Raw genomic sequence first — 14,824 nt, forward strand, 5'->3', positions numbered from 1 at the left:
ACCTCTGTATATCTTCACTCCTCTCTGCCTCTCCAAATGTTATTGAAACATAAAGATTCATCTCAAATCCCACCTCACATATAAAATCTTCCCTCACCTTCCCTGACATCACCCTCTTCTAGATTCCAATGAAAAATATTTTTTATAACAGTGATTTGGCAATTAATTTAACTGACTTGTGACAACTGCACTATTATCTTGGAATGCTGTTTTATTTTCATATTTTGTTATTTTATTTTCATATTTTGTTATTTTATTTCTGCCATGTCTCTCCATATGTTGCAAAAAGAAATACAAACCAAAGTCTTAAAAAGTAATTATTTGTGTAAAACTCTTGAAGAAATGTCAAAGGTAGGAACTTACTGTACAAGGAGTCAGTGCCTCAAATATCCTCTTCATCCATCTACAACCCTTGTGAGTGGGACTAGAGATTAGGTCTTATTTTCAGATTTAGGATCAGGGGTCACAGCTAGGACCACTGTTCTCCATCTACCTTCTCTCCCTCCTCACCCACAAAATCTCAGTCAAGACCAAACTGATGATCTTTGACCCAGTGCCTAAGGCTGTATGCAGGTTTGTGCCTCTTTAGCCCTGAGAAGATGCACTCCTTACACACACACACACACACACACACACACACACTCCACATTGGGCCAATCCATCAGACAAGGCTTTTGTCCAGACACTTTCTCCTTTGATCTGATCATTTGCCTCACCTCAGGCTGCAGTGTCCTCATTCAATTTGGCTGATGCCCAGTCTGGCTCTTGCCAAGTCTCTTTTCCCAGGGAGGATATCCTCCCCCATTATCCACTGCATGCAGATAGGAATCTAAGTACAGACAGATTCCCCCAGAACAATTTATTCAAAGATTCTTTCAGCAACCCTTTATTAAGCATCTGCTCTGTCCTGGACCTCAAACCTTGATGCCTGGGCCATCTTGCTTCCCTACGACCATGGCAGCCTCTCTCCTAAGCCCAGTTTTCCCCAATTCCTGTGCTGCCTTGGCTCATGAGTTTCTGCCTGACCCTGCTTACTGTCCTTCACCAACTCCGTAGATTGAGATCACCACACACATCGCAGACCAGTTTACTTGCCACCATTTTTTCCATCTTGCAAATTGCAGCACCCTTAAGAATTTTAAAGCCGTAAAATCTTGACAGCAGTTTGAAGACTATACACTGTGCTCTAAACAGTGACCTCAAATTGAAGAAAGAATACATAAATGGTTCGAAAAAATGTATATTCGGTATTTGTTTTGTTTTGTTTTCTGTAATATACATTATCGAAAGTAGAACTTGACAGAATTTTCTCGGCTGTCAAGGTCTCTTGGGTTCCTGGACCCACTTTCCACATGGGGGAGTGGAGGGGGTTCCCACACAATGCCAAGCAGTTTTGGACACCAGCAGGGTGTCCCACAATTCAGCTCAATTCTGACACTATCTACCCGGAGATAGCATCAGATTCCACGGGTTAAAAGTTCAGTCCTACAAGACTGCCCCCCACCTTCAGATGCCACTCACAAACCTCTGCTTCTGACAGACCAGCTACAGAATGGAGGTTCCAATGACCCCCCTCCTTGGCAACTCAATACAGACTCCAGTTGCAGGCTCAGGCTGTTACCTGTACTTCTGACTGACTGGCTATAAATCAGAGGTTCCCAAGACCCCCTCTGTGGGTTCATCAGAGAAACATTTTACTTACTAGATCACTAGTTTATTGTCAAAGGATATAACTCAGGAACAGCCAGATGGAAGAGATACATAGGGCAAGGTATGGGGAAAGGGCGTGGAGCTTCCATACCCTCTCCAGGCTTGCCACTCTCCCCAGTCTCCATGTGTTCACCAATCCAGCATTTCTCCAAACCCCGTTCTTTTGGGGTTTTTTGGAGGCTTCATTACATAGGCATGATTGATTAAATCATTGGCCATTGGCAACTGATCCAATCTCTAATCCCCTCTCTTCTCCCTGGAGGTCAGGGGGTAGGACTGAAATTTCCAACCCTCTAATCACAGAGTTGGCAATCAGTCCCTATCCTTAGGGTGCTTTCTAAAAGTCATCTCGTTAACATAATGAGAAAACATAACATAACCCTTAGGAAATTCCAAGGGTTTTAGGAGCTCTGTGCCAGAACAGGAGGGAGATCATTTATCTGCTTTATATTATAAATCACAATATCATACAAGACTAGTCTGAAACAGAATGAAAAGCACTGCAGGAGGAATGGATTTTAAAAGGGCAAGAAGCACTGCTCTCAAGATACCTGCATTGCCATTTTACTTCTCTAAAGGAGCTCTGCCTTTACTAGGGAGAAGCAATGAGCATGTACTTCTCAGGCAGCAGTTCTGCGTTTTCTCCTCACTTATCCCACTGACCTGTGTCTTAATTTCCCTCACATAAACAAGGAGAATAATAAAAGAGCCCCATCTCTAGCTCACAGAGCAAATAAAAAACTAAGCCAGACTCATCAATTCAGTGTTTCTAATTTTCACACATTTATTTTCGCACAAGTGAAGCCTGAAAGGGAAGGATGCCCAATGATGTACTAACATTGAACAGTAAAGTGACAGCAACATCCAAAATTTCCCAGAGGGACTCGCTAATGTTCAAAATAAAACAAACCCAACAACACCACCGATCCCTCCCCTTAGGAAGAAACCGTTATATTTACACGATCTGTGAACATTAAACAAACCCGCAGAAAAATGCTGAAAGGTAGCATGCAGCTTGCAGTGCAAAGACTCCTTCCGTTTTCCAAATGGGCCTTCCTTAATTGACCTTATCAGTTTAGCTCTTCACCCCTGGCATGTATGGTCTCTAATCTACCTTGAATTCATTGGAACCATTTGATTTTTTGACCATTATTTTCCCATTACAGAATGTATCATGTAAATGCATTTTCAGGTTCACTAAGAGTAGAGAAGGCTTGCACTGCTTAATGAAAGTACATTTTACTATGTCCTGCATTTATCCCTGAATGTCCGTTTCTTATATCAGTTCATGGAGAGATGGAAATGTCCAGGGCCTCCCTGCTGGGGTGGGATAGAAACAGGGTCTGACCCAGCTGAAGACCCTGAAGGATGGTGCAATTTATGCAAGGCATGAGATCCAATATGTAGTGAAAATAATAACTATGGAGAGAGGCAACAAATACAACAGTGGGATATCCCAAAATGTGAATAGAGCATGAGAATTACAAATCCATGGTTAGCAATGATACCTAGAAGTCCAGGCAGGATGGCAGGAAGTACAGAAACATTTGATTTGGTAAAAATGTTGTTTCTCCCCAAATTAATCCAAAAATTCAGAGAAACTCCTATCAAAATCCTAAGATTTTTTTTTTAATCCTAAGATTCTTAAAACATAAATCTGGCAAGCTGTTTCTGAAGTTTATCTGGAAAAATAAATACTAAAGAATAGCCAAGAAATTTTTGGTGGGAAAAAAATTGATGTACTAGTTCTTGCACATATTAAAATATACTGTAAAGCTAATTTTCAAAACTTTATTGATGCCAGAATAAGAAAATTATATAAATGGACCAAACTACAATTTAGAAGCAGATCCATGTATTATATAAAATTTAGTCTCTGATCAATTAGCATTTAACAGAAAAACATCTGTCTGTAACTCAGTCGGTAGGTTATATAATCTATTGTCCAAATCAGGACAATTTGAGAGTGAAAGGAAGTACCAGTGAGATGCTGGGATGACCGCCAAAAATTGGACTGCCCTATGCAAATCCAGACACATGGTTATGGAGTTAAAGATAGGGTTGTCCCTGCATAATTATTAATAGCTCCCTATTCATTCTCAAAGGTGTTCCAATTTGGACAGTAAGTAATAAAAAAAAATTTTTTTAATAAATAATAAATTTTAAAAATCCTATGGCTGCTCTAGTTCTAGGGTCCTGGTCACCAGGCAGGTATTCAAGAACCAAGCTCCAGGCTCTGAGAGAAGCTGTAACAAGAAGAAGGCAGATCCCCAATTCTCATACAGGAACAAAAGGTAATATTTAGATTACATCTATAAGAATTGGGGGGTAGCAATCAAGGCAAATTCTAGTTTTGATGACTTAGAAATACAGGAGACAGAGCACCAAGGATACTTGATATTGAATGCCAAAGTTATGATCAGGAGGGGCTGCCTCAAGTCAGGAGAGGCCAGAAGGTAAAGACCAAGGTTGGCATTGTGCAGGGCCTAGAACAGTTTTTACTTAATTACTTTTATTTACTTTATAAATATCACACATTTTTAGTGAAATTTTTGAGACAGATTGGACATTATTTTTTTTTCACACACACACACTGTATTTTATTTTTACAAGAGATAAATAGACAGACACCAAGCATTGTACATGGATGACCACAACAAAAGCAACAATGATTGCAATTACCAAACACGAAACACACTCATACTATGTCATGATATTCACATTCAGTCCAGTAATCCTACACTGTAACAGCTCCTTGACTTTGCAGTGAAAATTGATTTGTATATTTTCTGCCTCTGAGTCCTCGTGGGATTTTTTTTTTTTTCAAACAGAAAGTCACAAAAATTATAATCATCCTCATCAGTTCACTCAGTTCCATGTAATTAATTTTGTTTTTCATCTTGATCTTTTGTTAGCACTTTTATGAATTTACATGTTTTCCATTAGAGTTCTGAAAATGCTTATTCATTCAGTTCAGCAGTATAGTCAGTTACCAGAAACCTGTACCTGTCAGAGTCTTTTCCATGAATTCCTTGAAGATGAAACCCTTTTATAGGAACATTTTTGTGAAAGCATCAGAGTACACCCAGAACGGCCTGTAAATGACAAAAGTCTTAAAAATGACCACAGTTAACACTTGATAAAAGTTCATAATAATGCAATTGACAAGGAAATTTAGTTATTTCTGAGATATACATTTTAAAGTAATAACTAGAATTATGACTTATAACATTATACCAGAACATATAAGATTTTTAGAAATTTCATGTAATGTCTGAAACATTTATATTAACATATTTCCATACAAATAACCCAAAGAAAGTTTAGTATTCGTTGTTTTTGTTTGTTTGTTTTTTTATACTGCAGGTTCTTATTGGTCATCAATTTTATACACATCAGTGTATACATGTCAATCCCAATCGCCCAATTCAGCACACCACCATCCCCACGCCACCATGGTTTTCCTCCCTTGGTGTCCATACGTTTGTTCTCTACCTCTGTGTCTCAACTTCTGCCCTGCAAACCGTTTCATCTGTACCATTTTTCTAGGTTCCACATACATGCGTTAATATACGATATTTGTTTTTCTCTTTCTGACTTACTTCACTCTGTATGACAGTCTCTAGATCCATCCACATCTCAACAAATGACTCAATTTCGTTCTTTTTTATGGCTGAGTAATATTCCATTGTATATATGTACCACTTCTTCTTTATCCATTCGTCTGTCGATGGGCATTTAGGTTGCTTCCATGACCTGGCTATTGTAAATAGTGCTGCAGTGAACATTCGGGTGCATGTGTCTTTTTGAGTTATGGTTTTCTCTGGGTAAATGCCCAGTAGTGGGATTGCTGGGTCATACGGTAATTCTATTTTTAGTTTCTTAAGGAACCTCCATATTGTTCTCCATAGTGGCTGTATCAGTTTACATTCCCACCAACAGTGCAAGAGGGTTCCCTTTTCTCCACACCCTCTCCAGCATTTGTTGTTTGTAGATTTTCTGATGATGCCCATTCTAACTGGTGTGAGGTGATACCTCATTGTAGTTTTGATTTGCATTTCTCTAATAATTAGTGATGTTGAGCAGCTTTTCATGTGCTTCTTGGCCATCTGTATGTCTTCTTTGGAGAAATGTCTAGTTAGGTCTTCTGCCCATTTTTGGATTGGGGTGTTTGTTTCTTTAATATTGAGCTGAATGAACTGTTTATATATTTTGGAGATTAATCCTTTGTCTGTTGATTCGTTTGCAAATATTTTCTCCCATTCTGAGGGTTGTCCTTTCGTCTTGTTTATGGTTTCCTTTGCTGTGCAAAAGCTTTGAAGTTTCATTAGGTCCCATTTGTTTATTTTTGTTTTTATTTCCATTACTCTAGGAGGTGGATCAAAAAAGATCTTGCTGTGATTTATGTCAAACTGTGTTCTTCGTATGTTTTCCTCCAAGAGTTTTATAGTGTCCAGTCTTACATTTAGGTCTCTAATCCATTTTGAGTTTATTTTTGTGTATGGTGTTAGGGAGTATTCTAATTTCATTCTTTTACATGTAGCTGTCCAGTTTTCCCAGCATCACTTATTGAAGAGACTGTCTTTTCTCCATTGTGTATCCTTGCTTCCTTTGTCATAGATTAGTTGACCACAGGTGCATGGGTTTATCTCTGGGCTTTCTATCTTGTTCCATTGATCTATGTTTCTGTTTTTGTGCCAGTACCATACTGTCTTGTTGACTGTAGCTTTGTAGTATAGTCTGAAGTCAGGGAGTCTGATTCCTCCAGCTCCGTTTTTTTCCCTCAAGACTGCTTTGGCTATTCGGGGTCGTTTGTGTCTCCATACAAATTTCAAGATGATTTGTTCTAGCTCCGTAAAAAATGCCATTGGTAATTTGATAGGGATTGCATTGAATTTGTAGATTGCTTTGGGTAGTATAGTCATTTTCACAATATTGATTCTTCCAATCCAAGAACATGGTATATCTCTCCATCTGTTGGTATCATCTTTAATTTCTTTCATCAGTGTCTTACAGTTTTCTGCATACAGGTCTTTTGTCTCCCTAGGTAGGTTTATTCCTAGGTATTTTATTCTTTTTGTTGCAATGGTAAATGGGAGTGTTTCCATAATTTCTCTTTCAAATTTTTCATCATTAGTGTATAGGAATGCAAAAGATTTCTGTGCATTAATTTTATATCCTGCAACTTTACCATATTCATTAATTAGCTCTAGCAGTTTTCTGGTGGCAGTTTTAGGATTCTCTATGTATAGTATCATGTCATCCGCAAACAGTGACAGTTTTACTTCTTCTTTTCCAATTTGTATTCCTTTTATTTCTTTTTCTTCTCTGATTGCCGTGGCTAGGACTTCCAAAACTATGTTGAATAATAGTGGTGAGAGTGGACATCCTTGTCTCGTTCCTGATCTTAGAGGAAATGCTTTCAGTTTTTCACCATTGAGAATGATGTTTGCTGTGGGTTTGTCATATATGGCCTTTATTATGTTGAGGTAGATTCCCTCTATGTCCACTTTCTGGAGAGTTTTTATCATAAATGGGTGTTGAATTTTGTCAAAAGCTTTTTCTGCATCTATTGAGATGATCATATGGTTTTTCTTCTTCAATTTGTTAATATGGTGTATCACATTGATTGATTTGCGTATATTGAAGAATCCTTGCATTCCTGGGACAAATCCCACTTGATCGTGGTGCATGATCCTTTTAATGTGTTGTTGGATTCTGTTTGCTAGTATTTTGTTGAGGATTTTTGCATCTATATTCATCAGTGATATTGGTCTGCAATTTTCTTTTTTTGTAGTGTCTTTGTCTGGTTTTGGTATCAGGGTGATGGTGGCCTCATAGAATGAGTTTGGGGGTGTTCCTTCCTCTGCAATTTTTTGGAAGAGTTTGAGAAGGATAGGTGTTAGCTCTTCTCTAAATGTTTGATAGAATTCACCTGTGAAGCCATCTGGTCCTGGACTTTTGTTTGTTGGAAGATTTTTAATCACAGTGTCAATTTCATTACTTGTGATTGGTCTGGTCATATTTTCTGTTTCTTCCTGGTTCAGTCTTGGAAGGTTATACCTTTCTAAGAATTTGTCCATTTCTTCCAGGTTGTCCATTTTATTGGCATAAAGTTGCTTGTAGTAGTCTCTTAGGATGCTTTGTATTTCTGTGGTGTCTGTTGTAACTTCTCCTTTTTCATTTCTGATTTTATTGATTTGAGTCCTCTCCCTCTTTTTCTTGATGAGTCTGGCTAATGGCTTATCAATTTTGTTTATCTTCTCAAAGAACCAACTTTTAGTTTTATTGATCTTTGCTATTGTTTTCTTTGTTTCTATTTCATTTATTTCCGCTCTGATCTTTATGATTTCTTTCCTTCTGCTAACTTTGGGTTTTGTTTGTTCTTCTTTCTCTAGTTTCTTTAGGTGTAAGGTTAGATTGTTTACTTGAGATTTTTCTTGTTTCTTGAGGTAGGCTTGTATAGCTATAAACTTCCCTCTTAGAACTGCTTTTGCTGCATCCCATAGGTTTTGGGTCGTCGTGTTTTCATTGTCATTTGTCTCTAGGTATTTTTTGATTTCCTCTTTGATTTCTTCAGTGATCTCTTGGTTATTTAGTAACGTATTGTTTAGCCTCCATGTGTTTGTCTTTTTTATGTTTTTTTCCCTGTAATTCATTTCTAATCTCATAGCGTTGTGGTCAGAAAAGATGTTTGATATGATTTCAATTTTCTTAAATTTACTGAGGCTTGATTTGTGACCCAAGATGTGATCTATCCTGGAGAATGTTCCGTGCGCACTTGAGAAGAACGTGTAATCTGCCGTTTTTGGATGGAATGTCCTATAAATATCAATTAAATCTATCTGGTCTATTGTGTCATTTAAAGCTTCTGTTTACTTATTTATTTTCATTTTGGATGATCTGTCCATTGGTGTAAGTGAAGTGTCAAAGTCCCCCACTATTATTGTGATTTCCTCTTTTATAGCTGTTAGCAGTTGCCTTATGTATTGAGGTGCTCCTATGTTGGGTGCATATATATTTATAATTGTTATATCTTCTTCTTGGATTGATCCCTGGATCATTATGTAGTGTCCTTCCTTGTCTCTTGTAACATTCTTTATTTTAAAGTCTATTTTATCTGATATGAGTATAGCTACTCCAGCTTCCTTTTGATTTCCATTTGCATGGAATATCTTTTTCCATCCCCTCACTTTCAGTCTGTATGTGTCCCTAGGTCTAAAGTGGGTCTCTTGTAGACAGCATATATATGGGTCTTGTTTTTGTATCCATTCAGCAAGCCTGTGTCTTTTGGTTGGAGCATTTAATCCATTCATGTTTAAGGTAATTATCAATATGTATGTTCCTATGACCATTTTCTTAATTGTTTTGGGTTTGTTTTTGTAGTTCCTTTTCCTCTCTTGTGTTTCCCACTTAGAGAAGTTCCTTTAGCATTTGTTGTAGAGCTGGTTTGGTGGTGCTGAATTCTCGTAGCTTTTGCTTGTCTGCAAAGCTTTTGATTTCTCCATCAAATCTAAATGAGATCCTTGCCGGGTAGAGTAATCTTGGTTGTAGGTTCTTCCCTTTCATCACTTTAAGTATATCATGCCACTCCCTTCTGGCTCGTAGAGTTTCTGCTGAGAAATCAGCTGTTAACCTTATGGGAGTTCCCTTATGTTATTTGCCGTTTTTCCCTTGCTGCTTTCAATAATTTTTCTTTGTCTTTAATTTTTGCCACTTTGATTACTATGTGTCTCGGCGTGTTTCTCCTTGGGTTTAACCTGTATGGGACTCTCTGCGCTTCCTGGACTTGGGTGGCTATTTCCTTTCCCATGTTAGGGAAGTTTTCGACTATAATCTCTTCAAATATTTTCTCGGGTCCTTTCTCTTTCTCTTCTCCTTCTGGGACCCCTATAATGCGAATGTTGTTGGGGTTAATGTTGTCCCAGAGGTCTCTTAGGCTGTCTTCATTTCTTTTCATTCTTTTTTCTTTAGTCTGTTCCGCAGCAGTGAATTCCACCATTCTGTCTTCCAGGTCACTTATCCGTTCTTCTGCCTCAGTTATTCTGCTATTGATTCCTTCTAGTGTAGTTTTCATTTCAGTTATTGTATTGGTCATCTCTGTTTGTTTGTTCTTTAATTCTTCTAGGTCTTTGTTAATCATTTCTTGCATCTTCTCAATCTTTGCCTCCATTCTTATTCCGAGGTCCTGGATCATCTTCACTATCATTATTCTGAATTCTTTTTCTGGAAGGTTGCCTATCTCCACTTCATTTAGTTGTTTTTCTGGGGGTTTTTCTTGTTCCTTCATCTGGTATATAGCCCTCTGCCTTTTCATCTTGTCTATCTTTCTGTAACTGTGGTTTTTGGTCCACAGGCTGCAGGATTTTAGTTTTTCTTGCTTCTGCTGTCTGCCCTCTGGTGGTTGAGGCTATCTAAGAGGCTTGATGGGAGGCTCTGGTGGTGGGTAGAGCTGACTGTTGCTGTGGCGGTCAGAGCTCAGTAAAACTTTAATCCACTTGACTGTTGATGGGTGGGGCTGGGTTCCCTCCCTGTTGGTTGTTTTGCCTGAGGCAACCGAACACTGGAGCCTACCTGGGCTCTCTGGTGGGGTTAATGGCAGACTCTGGGAGGGCTCACGCCAAGGAGCACTTCCCAGAACCTCCGCTGCCAGTGTCCTTGTCCCCACAGTGAAACAGAGCCAACCCCTGCCTCTGCAGGAGACCCCATAGCACCAGCAGGTAGGTCTGGTTCAGTCTCCCCCAGGGTCACTGCTCCTTCCCCTGGGTCCCGATGCGCACACTACTTTGTGTGTGCCCTCCAAGAGTGGGGTCTCTGTTTCCCCCAGTCCTGTCGAAGTCCTGCAATCAATTCCCACTAGGCTTCAAAGTCTGATTCTCTAGGAATTCCTCCTCCCATTGCCAGACCCCCAGGTTGGGAAGCCTGACGTGGGGGCTCAGAACCTTCACTCCAGTGGGTGGACTTCTGTGGTATAAGTGTTCGCCAGTCTGTGAGTCACCCACCCAGCAGTTATGGGATTTGATTTTACTCTGATTGCGCCCCTCCTACCGTCTCACTGTGGCTTCTCCTCTGTCCTTGGACGTGGGGTATCCTCCTTGGTGAAGTCCAGTGTCTTCCTGTCGATGATTGTCCAGCAGCCAGTTGTGATTCTGGTGCTCTCGCAAGAGGGAGTGAGAGCACGTCCTTCTACTTTGCCATCTTGGTTAATCCCCCGTCCATTATTTTTATCAATAAAAAAAAAAAATCTCCATAAAATGGTTCTCAGTTAAAAGCTACAGAGGTTAAAATAAGATAAAATATGTGAAGGGGTTGCAGAGGGCTGACAAGCTTTCCAAGAGTGGCCATACATGTGTTATTATCACTGAAATTTACAGGCAACATTTATTGCTAGACACTTTACATACATTACGTTATTTAGCCATAACCAGCACTCCAAGTTGATTTTGTTAGCTTCATCTAACAGAGTAAGCTAAGCCTTCCCGAAAAGATACCTCTCACCATTGCTAAGTGGCAGAGTCAGAACCCAGTCTGTTTGGCTCTTATTGGTACCAAGGTTACTCTTTGGGTAGATAAACAGAGATGCCTAAAAACACAGGGTAAGTTCAACTGACACTTACTCTTGGAAAAAACAATTACACAAAATCTAGTCAGAGATTTTAAGAGCATAGATAGTCATTAAATTAGAATTATCTGTTTGCTTGATAATTTATGTGTTTACCTGTAAGAGCAAAATTGCATATTAATCTTAGAATCATCCTTGCCTCCTCTAGTTTCACACACTCTACAATCCACTCTCAGCAAGTTCTGTCAGCTCTACCTTCAAAATATTTTCAGCCCCTCCACTGCTACCGTACTGGTCCATGAGTCTATCCTCTCTTGTCTCGACTGTTTCTACAACCTCAAAACAGGACTCCCTGCTTCAGTCCTTGCCCTCTGCAGTCTGTTCTCAACACAGCAGGCAGAGTGGTTCCAGTAAAGTCTACGTTAATCATGTCTCGCCAGTGCTCGAAGTCCTGTAATGACTCCCCATTTCACTCAGAGCAAAAGCCAAGTTCTGACCACTGCCTACGAGCCCCGTTGTGATCTGCTGCCTCCTAACTTTCTAACTCACCTCCAACCATATCCCCCTAACTCACTTTGTCTCCTCTCTGTTCCTCAAAAACAATAGTACACGATCACCTCGGCCTGTTTACACTTGCCATTCCCCTGCCTTGGCTGTGAAATCTCTTACCTCTCACCACTGGCTAAATCCTTTACCACCTCAAGTTTTCACCAACATGTCAGTTTATCAGTGAGGTTTCCCTGGCTGCTGTAAATAAGCTATCAACCTCCTCATCCCACAGCATCACCCGCCTTACCCTGCGGAACATTCTCCCAGGCTTTTATCACTGACATGATATAGGTACAGTCTTATTTATCTTACCTCTTTATCCCCATTTGAATGTATTAGGTTGAGTCATATGAAATTACCATTTGCATAGGTCAAAAATGATCAACTATCTACAATTTCATCTGGTTTAATTTAGTATCTTTATGAGGATTTGTTTTATCTCTTTTAAATTTCCTTATGCAGATAATAATGCCTTGCATATAAATAACAAGTGTTTTGATTTACTGTTTAAATCAAGCGTTTTGATTTATTGTTTAACAACAATAAATACTTGTCAAAAAATGATTTATTTGAGGCAAAATTTAAAGAACTAGAGCATACAGGAGTACTCAAGTGTCTTATCTAGCTGGTAGTAATCACTTTCCATCTCAGCTCAGTTTGGTCCTCGGATACCATCTCATGTGCCCACCCAATCAGGGAGTTGGTCTGCCCTGAACTCCCCTCGTGGTTTCTTAGGAGCTCAAAGCCAGAGGCAGCCATACCACTTGCCTCTGTCACTTCAAAAACTTCAAAGCTCTGAGCTCTGTTGACAGTTTCAGAAAGAGAAGGTATCTATTACTTTTTGCTGCTGATTCCCCTTGGGTATTCTATACTTGCAAAAGGGAAACCTGGCATAGGCAAGGGCATCTCCAGGCTCCAGGAAGGCATCCAGATCAACCAGTCATGCCTGCTCTTCTGAGTTAGGAATAGGAACAAGATAAAAGGCCTAGAATCTTCCATTTCTGCTCTCTTTGCTCAAGGCTTAGAGATTCCTGATTTCCAGTCTTAATACTTATGAAACACATTTTACTTCCTCTCTTATTTCCTTTTATTTGTTCTCAGCAATTTACTCCTCTCTTTGCTTTCCTACTAGTCAATATGACCTTTACATATTTGCATGGGTGATTACTTCTTTACAGTAGTAAAAGCTCAATAATCTCAGCCCACTTTTCCCCCCTTTTTGAATTTGAGTTCAGAATAATTAAATAGGCTTCACCCCTTTGTTCAGGCAAATGTATTTTTAACAGAACAGAACACTCTTACATTCAGGACGTGATCATAACTGGATGCAGTGAGGAGAATGTGCATGTCTTGGAAATGACTACAATGCATGTTCACTGGCTTTTCCTCCTCACTCTTCTCACTAATCCATTCTCCAGACCAATTTCCCCTTTTGGGACTCTAGAAATTCACTGGGCACATTCGTCTGAAAGTTTATGGTACCTCATTTTCTTTTACTGAAATAATTGTTGAGCTGCATGAGGTGAGGAGTTCCTCATTCACCAGTTCTCGTTTACAGAGAGAAAGCCATCTTCATTTCAGCTGCAGAGCAAATGTTCAGTGTGCCCCTATTCAAAAATATTAACTCAGCTTTTTTAGGATAGGATTTTCTGCTTCAGTTATAGTCCTAGCCTTCACTGCTACACCTTTCCTTCAGACTGAGCCCTGGGAAGATAGAGTGCAAAAGACATAAGGATGAGCAGGATAAGAAACAGATCTCCAGAGCACTTACTATGTCTATCTTAGTCCATTCAGGCTGCTATAACAGAATACCACAAATTGAGTGGCTCATAAAGAACAGAAATTTATTTCTCATGTTCCGGAGGCTCGGAAGTCCAAGATCAAGGCGCCACCATATTCGGTGTCTAGTGAGGATCCGCTTCCTGATAAATAGATGGTCCATCTACTCATTGTGTCCCCACATAGCAGAAGAGTTGAGGGCATTCTCTAAGGTCTCTTTTGCAAGGGCACTAATTCCATTCATAAGGCCTCCACCCTATGACTTAATCACCTCCCAAAGGTCCCATCTCCTAATATCATCACCTTTAGAGTTAGGATTTCAAGTTATGAATGATAGGGGGACACAAACAGTCAAACCACAACAATGTCTCAGGTCCCTGTTCCATAGATCCCCTTGTTTCCATCTCACACTCTTGAGAAATTGGTTATATCTGGAGAGTCTGAGGAAGAAAAGACCTGGGGAATAAGATGGTTCAAGACAGTGGCTTTGTGAGAAGCTATACAGAGAGGAACTCTAATCCATTGTGGAACTGTAAGTCCTCTGCTCTCATTTATATTCCAGGAGCAGTGTGGGCAAGAATTACTTCTAGAAGTGCTAGAGCTTCCTTTTTCTCCACTCAAACTTGGAACAACTTTACCATCCTTCTCTCCCCCATTGTCATTAAGGGCATATCGAAAATCAGCAGACAGTAGGGATAATAGCTCACAACTATACCAACAGTTTGTCATTTTAAAACTTAGGGCAGTTTTAAAGGTCAAATGTGTGTTCCTTCTAACTACCATCTCAGTATTTTCCTTGTCTCTTTGACCTTAATTTTAACTAGAAGCTCTTCTCTAAGGTAACAAGATTTCAACTTCCAGAGGCTACAGGTCTTTCAGAACCATCCTCATACAAATGCAGGTAATAGCACTGCTTTCTGAACCAGGCTCACTTTTCTCTCTGCCATGTAATATTTGCAGCCTGATTCCAGAAATGTATCCAAAGTTCAGAGACATATCGTAGCATATTTGACTTTCTGGAGCAAGAACTAATATGCAATTCACACAAGAACAAGCAGGCTATTAAAGATGGTCAGAAGTTCACCAATTAATATTTGTTGCCGGGGCTTCCCTGGTGGCGCAGAGGTTGAGAATCTGCCTGCCAATGTAGGCGACACGGGTTCGAGCCCTGGTCTGGGAAGATCCCACATACCGCGGAGCAACTGGGCCCGTGAGCCACAACTA

The sequence above is a fragment of the Balaenoptera acutorostrata genome, chromosome 4, assembly GCF_949987535.1.
Source record: "Balaenoptera acutorostrata chromosome 4, mBalAcu1.1, whole genome shotgun sequence".
Lineage (NCBI taxonomy): Eukaryota > Metazoa > Chordata > Mammalia > Artiodactyla > Balaenopteridae > Balaenoptera > Balaenoptera acutorostrata.